The sequence below is a fragment of the Lagenorhynchus albirostris genome, chromosome 17 (genome assembly GCF_949774975.1).
Source record: "Lagenorhynchus albirostris chromosome 17, mLagAlb1.1, whole genome shotgun sequence".
In the NCBI taxonomy this organism is placed as follows: Eukaryota; Metazoa; Chordata; class Mammalia; order Artiodactyla; family Delphinidae; genus Lagenorhynchus; species Lagenorhynchus albirostris.
Window position 1 is genome coordinate 79,767,969 of NC_083111.1, and position 9,104 is coordinate 79,777,072.

A 9,104-nucleotide genomic window follows, 5' to 3' on the forward strand; every position below is an offset into this window, starting at 1 on the left:
GAGGAGACCCAAGACCTCGGGCCCAGCACCCCCATGGGTGAGCTCCAAGGCTCAGCCGCTTACTGTGTGGCTTCAGGCGAGTCGCTTAACCTCTCTGTGCCTCCTTTTCCTCTCTGAAATGCAGCACAGACCCAGCCGGGTTGTTAGAGGCTGAGCCGAGTGCTCTGCACAGGACCCAGCCCTCCACATGTTACTTCCCTGGGCCTGCTAAGTGCCAGGAACAAATACGCATTATGCTCCCCTGCTTCTAACAGAGGCTGAAGCTCCGAGCTGTGGGCGGCTTCTGGGCCAAGGTCACCACGTCAGCGATGGCACAGCCCCGGGCTCTACGACATTTCTGCTGCAGAGTAAGGCACAGGGCCCCTCCGGATCCTCTTCAGAATTAAGAACACTTTCAACATCTGAATAATTCAAGGATGAGCTAGCTAGGCATGTTTTAGACAGCCCTGAGCTTTGTCTCAGCTGCCCGTCCCACTAGTCTCGCTGAGAACCTAGCCCACCGTCTGGCAAATCCAAGAAAAGGGCAGCCTCAACCCCACAATCCTCCCCAGCACCAAATCCCAGCTGCCTTCGGTGGGCACCAGAATGACGGAGAAGCAGCGCTGGAGGCCCCCGGAAGGCCCGGCTCCAAATCCCAGCTGCCCTCGGTGGGTGCCCAGAGTGACAGAGAAGCAGCGCTGGAGGCCCCCGGAAGGCCCAGCTCCAACCAGCAGAGGGCCTGATGGGGAGGCTTTTTGTCCACCGAGCTTTTAATGCGACAGTTTTACGTAAGTGATGTTAAAAAGCCACTAATGGTGACTCTAGTATCCCAGTTCCCCCAGCACGACATGCATACTGAACCCCGCTGTGCAGGGTCACCTGGGCACCCTGATCTCCCGTGGGCAGCCCAGGCCTGTCTCTAAGCCCTTGTTGTAAGGGCCTTAACCCTTGATTTTAGCATCAAGGCCCAAAATGCCAAGTGTAAACTGGGATTTGTGCGCAGAGCTCAATGGAGGCTCCTCACCCAACCCCCCTCCACAGGGCGGGTGAGGCTGCACCGCCTGGCCCATCTCCTCACTACCTGGATACACCCCAGGATCCCTGGAACATGACCCCACCTTCACTTATCTCTAGAAACAAAGGTTCTGCCTCACAATCTGAGGAACCATGTTGTCCACATTCAACGTGAAGCATTCCTAAGTGGATTGCTAACAGCTGGATCTGAGGACAAACGATGGTAGGACTTGAAGCTGACCCCCATGAGCAACGTCCACAGAGCTGGGCGAGCAGCCTTGCCCTCCTCCCCACCACGTGAATTAGCAGAGACCCCTGGCTACTCAGGATCTCTCACGGGTCACAGGCTATCCCCCAACACCGCGTTCTACAGCCCTGGAGCCAAAGAACTTCCTGTTTCAGGGCGTGAAGGCAGAGCAATCTGTCGTTGTTTAATTACTAAACTTACTTTCCTATCCAATTTCAATTGGCTCTTAGGCTAAACACAGTAAGTGTCCATGCTTTGAGAGCATCTCCAGCTGAGCTAAGAGAACACCAGCCCAGGACTTCCAAACAGCTCGGAGGAAGGTTTGGGAACTAACACCAACCTCACCCGCTTCTCAGGGAGAGAGGCCCCATTTCCACAAACCCCGACCCGTCAGGCTCCTCTGTACCCCCAGGGGCCCTCCCCCAGCCCAGGGGCCCTCGCCCTGGAGACCAGCAAAGACCGCGCTCTCCTCCCTGCAGACACACTCACTGCAGCCGGAGAAGGGAGCCGGGCAGAGCAAGCTGACAGGATCCCCGCAGGGCGAACGAAAACCTCTTTAACTCAAAGCACTATTCCATAGGCTTCAATTTTAACCCAACCAAATAAAAACGCGTTGCCACTAACCAAAATGCGCACACTTACAAGCTGTATTGCCTTTTGCCCTTTAACACAGTCCATCTAGGAAACATGCAATCAAATATGCAAGTACACGTGTATCAGCATGGACGCCACCACTTAGTGAAGTAGTGGCAGATACTCTACCCCTCCATCCACCGAGCACAGTAAGGTGACAGAGCAGCACCGCACCTTAAGGCATGGGTGCAAACGCAAAGGCGTTCTCAGGGTTCTCAGGTGTGGGTGACTTGGAGAGTCTGAGTTCACAGATCCTCAGCGCTGAACTGCCTGTGACAGGGCCGGTGGTGAAGTCCCAGCCTCAGTGCCCTCCCCCTCCACCAAGGTCACCTTCACACTCTCCCTTCCTCAGTCCCTGTGGTGGGGTGTAACTGGCATCAAGGACAGGTGGGTAATTCCTTTAATTGAGGCACCTTAAAGGGACCCTCCCCCCACAACCCAGCTAGCTCTTTAAGACACGCTTGCCAATGTTTTTATTTTGTACATCCAGTAATTATCGAGATCAACAATACATTTCTGCTTCTGTGACCACTTTTGCACTGACGATATTTACAGTGACAAAAAATTCTTCTGGATTAACACAGCCTCACAATCACAGAAATGTTTTAAATTGCGGTTTATGTGTACTCTGGTGACAGAGAAGTGTGAACAATGATCGACAAAAGGCTTTCAAGTATCAAAGTGCGTGGCCTTAGAGTAAAATCCGGGAGGGAAAGTGGAGCAAACATAGGAGCTCAGGAAGAAACGAAGATGCACATGTTAAAACTGTTCAGAACACTTTGCTCCTTTTTTCAAAGGGCGATGGTAGGCTTTCAAGTCATTAGAGCGTTTCATTATTTTAAACGACAAGGAAAAAGTTTAGATGTCAACTTAAAAAGGTGCCCATAGTTTTTCAAAGTTATTTTACAGAACGGGTCAAAAATGTCTGAAGATCTCTGCTTTAAGGCAATATACCTCTGAAACAGCCCCAACTTAACAGGTGATCGCAATGGTGAAAGCGCAGCCTTCCACACCCTCAGCTGGTGCCCCTCCTCCGTCCATGCCCTCTGGATAAACAAGTTCATCCCAAACCCCTCCCCTCAAGATAATTGATGGGAAAATATTCCTTTCTCTTTCCAAACCCAAACTCATCCTCTTTTGGATAAATACGTTTCCTTAAAATGGTGACGAAAACGTTGGCAACGAGGAGCTTATTTACTGTTGTCTGGCCTTGCAATATCCAAGTGGTCGCTTAAAACTGTGCAGCGAGATCTGCATGTAAAAGTACAGCAACCACTACATCTGGACCAGAAATGCACTCTCTTTATCTGTATTAAGGGTTTGCTATGAATTTTGCACTCAAGATTTTCCTTTCTTTGAAATGGGAAGAATTTGATTGCCAACCAGTTCACCTGGCTCCAGGATTTAAAGACAAAACCCCAGGAGAGACCCTCCAGCAAACTCCAAAAACTCAAAACCAGCTGCGCCACATAATCCCAGGTTGGAAAGTACTTTTTCAAGGCGGCACAATAAAGCACCTCTCGGGCACTGCTTCAGGAATGCAGGTTTCCTCACTGCCAGCGAAATCCTTCAACAGGCTTGGGAGGATGCAAACACCAACGACCCAGGTGGAACAAAGCTTCCCTCACCTGGGCTTGGGGCCAAGCAGAGTGGGGGGGAGTGAGGGCAAGGCAGCCTTGCTCAGTAACTTGAAAAGACTCTGCAAATCCTCCAGCTGCGGGAGGATCCCACCTTAGGACAGCCAGCACCCCAACCCTGCACTTGGGGGGCAAAATGCCCAGCACAGCGTGCGCCCTCATTGGGGGCTCCCTGCGGGCCCTGCTATGGACCCTGGTGACCTCTGTCTTGCGTGAGCTTCCAAACTAGCCAAAGAGAACTCAGAAACCTCTCCAACCTTGGGAACCTGTTTCCTTTCCCATCATCTCTCTCAAAAAGCTAGCAGTGTACTTAACCCAAGATGAGCGCACTCAACAAACGACCCAGACAGACCCACTGCCCATGCATCCGGGCAGCACATCCGCATCGGTTATGCTGGGAACGACAAGTGTCCAGGCCCTGCTGCAGGACCCGGGTGTAAAAGGAACACTTAGTGCCACGGAAACAGCGGGGATCATGCTGTTGCCCCGCAAGCCTGTGGGTCTTAATCTTCTTAAAATGCCTCCTCTAAAAGTCACTTGCCAAAGGAGCAGCGACACAAAGCAATGTCACCACTGCCCAAGTGGCAGCGGGATGGAAATGACTGCCGTGAATACTGCTGTGAACAGAGGCAGGGAAGCCTCCTTTGCACCCACATTGAAAAGGTCCACAATCTCCCCGTTCGCGGAAGTGCCTTATTTCACAAAGGCTTAGTTAGCATTTCATACCCTTAAAAAAAAAAAAAAGCCACTCGAAGCACATTTTGAAAGTTCCATGTTTAAAAAGATCCTTGTTCATTGACTTTGGTGGGAAAATTAAGCTGATGTAAACAAGGGGACCTTGTCCAGGCACGGGTGGGGGAGGGGTGGCGGGCCTGGCCTCGGCCTGGGAGCCCCTGCTCGGGGGATCCCCTCCCGCCCCCTCCTTTCTATGTGGCCTCTCTTCATCTGGGAGGCTTTTTCCCTCCGGTCAGATTTCCACTCGGCAGAGCTAAAGTGCTCTCATGTCTCCTGGCTTGGAGTCGAGGCAGCCCTCCTAATGGGGTTTTGCTGAGTACACCTTCATCAACGGAATTCTGCTGTGATTAAAAAAAAAAAAAAACTAGGAAACCAGAGGAAGCGAGTGCGGAGCAGCATCCTCGCCCGTCCTCAGTAGGGAAAACGGCTTCCAGCGCATTCCGGCTCCGCAAATTACAGACACGGGTCTGCCAGGGGTGTTCCCGAGGAGGGCACTGCAATTTGGGGTTGTCTGCCACCTACGGCGCTCACCAGTCACCCTCACTCCGTGCCAGGCTGTTAGGTCACGAACCACCCCTGCCGGCTACACAGGTCTGGGCTTCGGGGCCCCACAGGACGAGTGAGAGAGGGCAGAGGGTGCAGACGACTGACAGGGACCAACCGGCGCCACAGGCAGCAAATGAGAGCAAAGCCCAGACCCCGGGGAAGCCCGTCCACTCTCCTCCCCACCCGCCCCTCTGACAACACGGACAAAACCAATCCAACACCAAGTACCCTAAATGCTGGCTAAAATACCTTCCTGGGCCCCCTTCCTCCCCTGGGGCTGGGGAGCTGCCACAGCCGCAGCCCCTCCTCCCCTGCAGACCTGCAGGGCGGGATCTCCCGGCTCCGAGAGGGCAGGGTCCCGTTCCCAGGCTCCTCCCGCCCCGTCCCACTCTCCAACAAGCAAAGTTGAAGGCAGAGAGGGCCCCAGGACGTTAAAAACTGCAAGCCGCCTTGGAGATCACCCAGTCCAATCTCTGCTCTGCTTTCACGATGCGACAAGGGCCAAGGCTGCAGCACGCATCTCTGCAAGGAAAGCTGGCAACTCTCACAGGCCCAGAGCCCCCTGGGCAGCCTCCCCGGGGGGACACCCAGTCCACACAACACCCGACACTAAATACCTCATATGCATTTCAAATGTATCTCAAAAGATCCCCTTCTCCCCTTTACAGCTGCTGCCCATGAAAAACAATTAGCCTGAATGGGACTGAAAGTCCTGATTTTTAAGACAACCTACTCCCCACCCTCTCTCCAGAACCCCTGGCGTTTTATGTCTGCCTGGGTCTTCCCACCTGGGGCCTACATAGCTCCAGGCCACAGTCACTGCACCTCCCCACCTTCAAGTGGATTCTGCAAGATCTCTCAAGCACTGAACAAACTCTTACTCCTTCTTTTAATACATAATTCAGATCTAGCAGCAAAGTGAGAAGATTATTGCTTTTTTTTTTAAAGGAGGCTGGGGTCACTGTTTCTCATGCCCAGCCATTTAGTACACTTCATCGGTAAACCAATGCTCCAGTTTTTTTATATTCTTCCTTTTTCTCCTACTACAAGCACAAAATGGAAGAGACGAAAGATTCCCCCTGTGGGTAACCCTACCTGTCCGTTACTGACGGGAGAAGCAGAGACGCTGAGGTGCAGGGAAGGGCAGGGCTCACTCACGTAATGCCGCAAAGATCGGCCCGGGTTTTCCCAGGAGAAACAGGCTTCGATCCGGACAATCATGTGAACCCACAACAGCTGCTTCGATCACTCATCCCCTACACCCTCCTGCCGCCCCAGGCCTTAGGCTACGAGATGCCCCCCAAACCAGAAGCGACAAGGCCCCTTTTTGCGGGAGTCAACTGGGGTATCCAATGGGGCTGACTGGCTCAGTCTGACCCATCTGTGCCCCCACTGGAAAGGAAAAAAATCTCACACTCCCTAGGAGATCAAGTGTGTGTCCCCCCCACACACACACAAACACACACCTAGAATCACTATGAATGGTTAATCAGGAGGCTGTGCTTTTTTTTTCAAACCACCGCCCCTCCCATTTTGACATACCTCCTCTGAAAAAGCCCTTTGCTGGAATGTGTTCCCCCGGAGCCCAGTCAAGAGCAACACACCTTGGGGAGGAATGGGTTAAGTTCAAGAGCTCTAGGAGGGCGAGGCAGGAGGGAAAGGGAAAGCGGTGCAGAGATGCAGATGAATGTGCCGGGACTTCTGCAGGGCAGGGGCTCTGGACCTGGATGCACCGAGGCACTGGCCCCTCTCCTCCAGGCACAGCTTGGCTGCGGGAAATAGAGGTGTCTTCAAAGGGACAGACCAGAGGACAGTGCAGATAAGACAAAAACACAGGCACAGCCCCGGGGGTCAGCTCGGAGTTCCAAGTGTGGAAGCCCGGCTAGGCGTGCTGAGGGCGTGCGTGTGCTGGGGGCAGGAGGGGTTCAGGCAAAGGGGACAGAGGCTGAACTCTCAGAAGTTGGCGACATCAAACCGAGGGCGCAGGGAAGGGTCGGGACCTAGGGGGCGAGGCGCCAGGCTTCCTCCGAGTAGAGTAACCCGAGAAGACAGGGGTGGGGGACGCTGAGGGATGCGACCAGGACAGGGTCCATGGGAAGGTGCACACCGCGGCGAGGGGCCCGGGATGTTCCAGGAGGCTGGGGGGACGAAGACGAGGACGGGCAGGTGCAGTCGGGGAGAAGGGAGAGGGCCAAGGACAGGGGCGGGTGTCCAGGCGGGAGAAGGCTCCCGGCCATGGCGTGGGAGCACCCTCCCCGGGGAAGAGATGCCGAGGAGGGCCGGGAGCGGGACCCGGAGCTCGAGGTCGCGCGGGGGTGGGGTGGACATGGGAAGCAGCAGGTGCCGGGTGCCCAGGTGCGGGGTCGGGGGCGGCTGCCCGGCCGCTCACCTGTCTCCTCCGGCCGGGGCCGCGGGGCGGCGGCGCGGCGGGGCGGCCGGGCCGGGCCGGGCAGTGGCGGCGGGGGCGCGGCGCTCCGGGTGCGGCGGCGGCGGGACCCGGCGACGGCTGCTCCTCGGCCGGCCGGCCGGGCAGGCGGTCAGTCAGCGATAGACCCGGGGTCAGAAGGAGCGCTTGCGAGGCTGTGGCCGGCGCGCGGGGACAACGCCGCTTTATCAGGTCGGAAACAGCCGCCGCGCGCCGCTTCCGCTGACGCAGCGCCGGCCTGCGCTCATGACTATGCAGCAGCCGCCGCGGGGGTCAGGGCGGGGCTCGCGTCGTGCGCGCCGATTGGTCTCCGTGCACCCCGCCCACTGCTCGGCCCCGCCCCGCCAGCCGAGGCCCCGCCCCTGGCCGCATCCAGCCTCCGGCCTCGGGGTAGGGGCTGCCGTGCCTACCCCCCCAGCCCCCGCTCCTCGAGGCATGAGCACCAGACCCTAACCTGGAGCCCTGACCCCCGACCCCGGCTGCGTGCCTCTCGGTAGCCGCGGGAGGGAGAACCTGCAACCCCCGTCTCTCCCGTTCACCGCGCTCCTCCCTCTCCCCAAACGCCCTCCTCGCAGAGGGGCCTGGAGAGCCCCTTGGCCCGCCACCAGCCTAGACCTCTGCAAACTCCCTCCTCCCAGCCCAACCCCCGCCCCCAGCCCTTGACGGGAAGGGTGGGCTCCGCCGCCAGCTGCGACGGCAAACACCCTCCTCTTACCCTCCACTCGGTCGTCCCTACCTCGCCCTGATACATCTCCCCCTCCCCGCGCCACCCCCATCTCCCACGCTCAGTGCGCCCCCCTCCCCACCCCCTGCCCCTTCCAGTCGATGAGCGCCCCGGAGAGCTGGGGAGGACCCCGGACCTGGGGCCTTCCACTCCGCAGCCTGACTCATGGCACGGCACCGATCCAGTATCAGCCAGCAAGCAGAGTGGCTGTAATCCCTGGGATGGGGCTAATGGGAACTCCTGGGGACAAGGTCGGGGAAGGCAGCTTGATAAACAGTGAAACAGATGATATAATGCGCTGAGGTCAGACAGCCCTGCGCCCATGCCAGGGTTTAAGTGGCTTTGGAGAAATTACTTCACCTCTCAGAGCCTGGGTGTCCTCAACTGTAATATAGAGATCATAAAATCCATCTCATGGGGTTGCTGAAGGGATTGAGACATAAAGAGTGCACTGCACAGCCTCCGGAGCAGTAAAAATGAGGAAATCTGAGAATATGAAGTGTTGACAGGGAAGTGGAGCAACTGGAACTCTCATACCCCACTTAGTGGGGCTGCAAAGTGATGCAGCCATCTTGGAAATCTGTTTAGAAGTACTGGATTCTATGTAAACCCTATGACCTCCTAGATGCTTATCTTATATGAGTCTTTTTCTGTTCATAGCAGCACTGTTTGTAATAGCCAGAAAGTGGAAGTTACCCAAATGCCTATCAACCATAGAATGGATACATAAATTGTGATATATTCACATAATGCAATGACAATGAATAATCTGTTACTACATACGACAATGTGGATGACTCTCACACATGATTTTGAGGGGGAAAAAAAGCCAGACCCTAAAGCATGCAGAATTCCATGTAGATAAATTGGTAGAAATGTATAAATGGTGGTAGAAATTAGGATAGTGATTAATCTCGGAGGAGGGAGTGCCAGAGCCAGGACACAGAGGGGGTATCTGGGGTGCTGGTGAGGTTCTCTTTCTTGATCTGGGTGCTGGTTGCAGGGACGTGTTCTGTTTATGAAATGTTCTCCAGCTGCGCATTCATCACGTGCGTGCTTTTCCGTGTGTATGTGATACTTCAATGAGGGGTTACTAAGAACATCAGGAGTGTATATATAAACAGCCCGAAGTGGCCCCTGACACGTTGTGAGTGCTCATAACTA

At 55.4% G+C, this 9,104-nt stretch overlaps 1 protein-coding gene across 2 annotated transcripts in view; it reads right to left on the reverse strand.

Annotated features, from left to right (window-relative positions):
• SLC45A4 (solute carrier family 45 member 4) overlaps positions 1-7,252 on the reverse strand; it is a 73,444-nt gene extending 66,192 nt beyond the window's left edge. For both annotated transcript variants that reach the window (XM_060128493.1, XM_060128492.1), the window contains exon 1: positions 7,181-7,252. The gene's annotated coding sequence lies outside the window, so the exon portion shown is untranslated. The remainder of the gene's footprint in view (positions 1-7,180) is intronic.
• Positions 7,253-9,104: the final 1,852 nt, after the last annotated feature.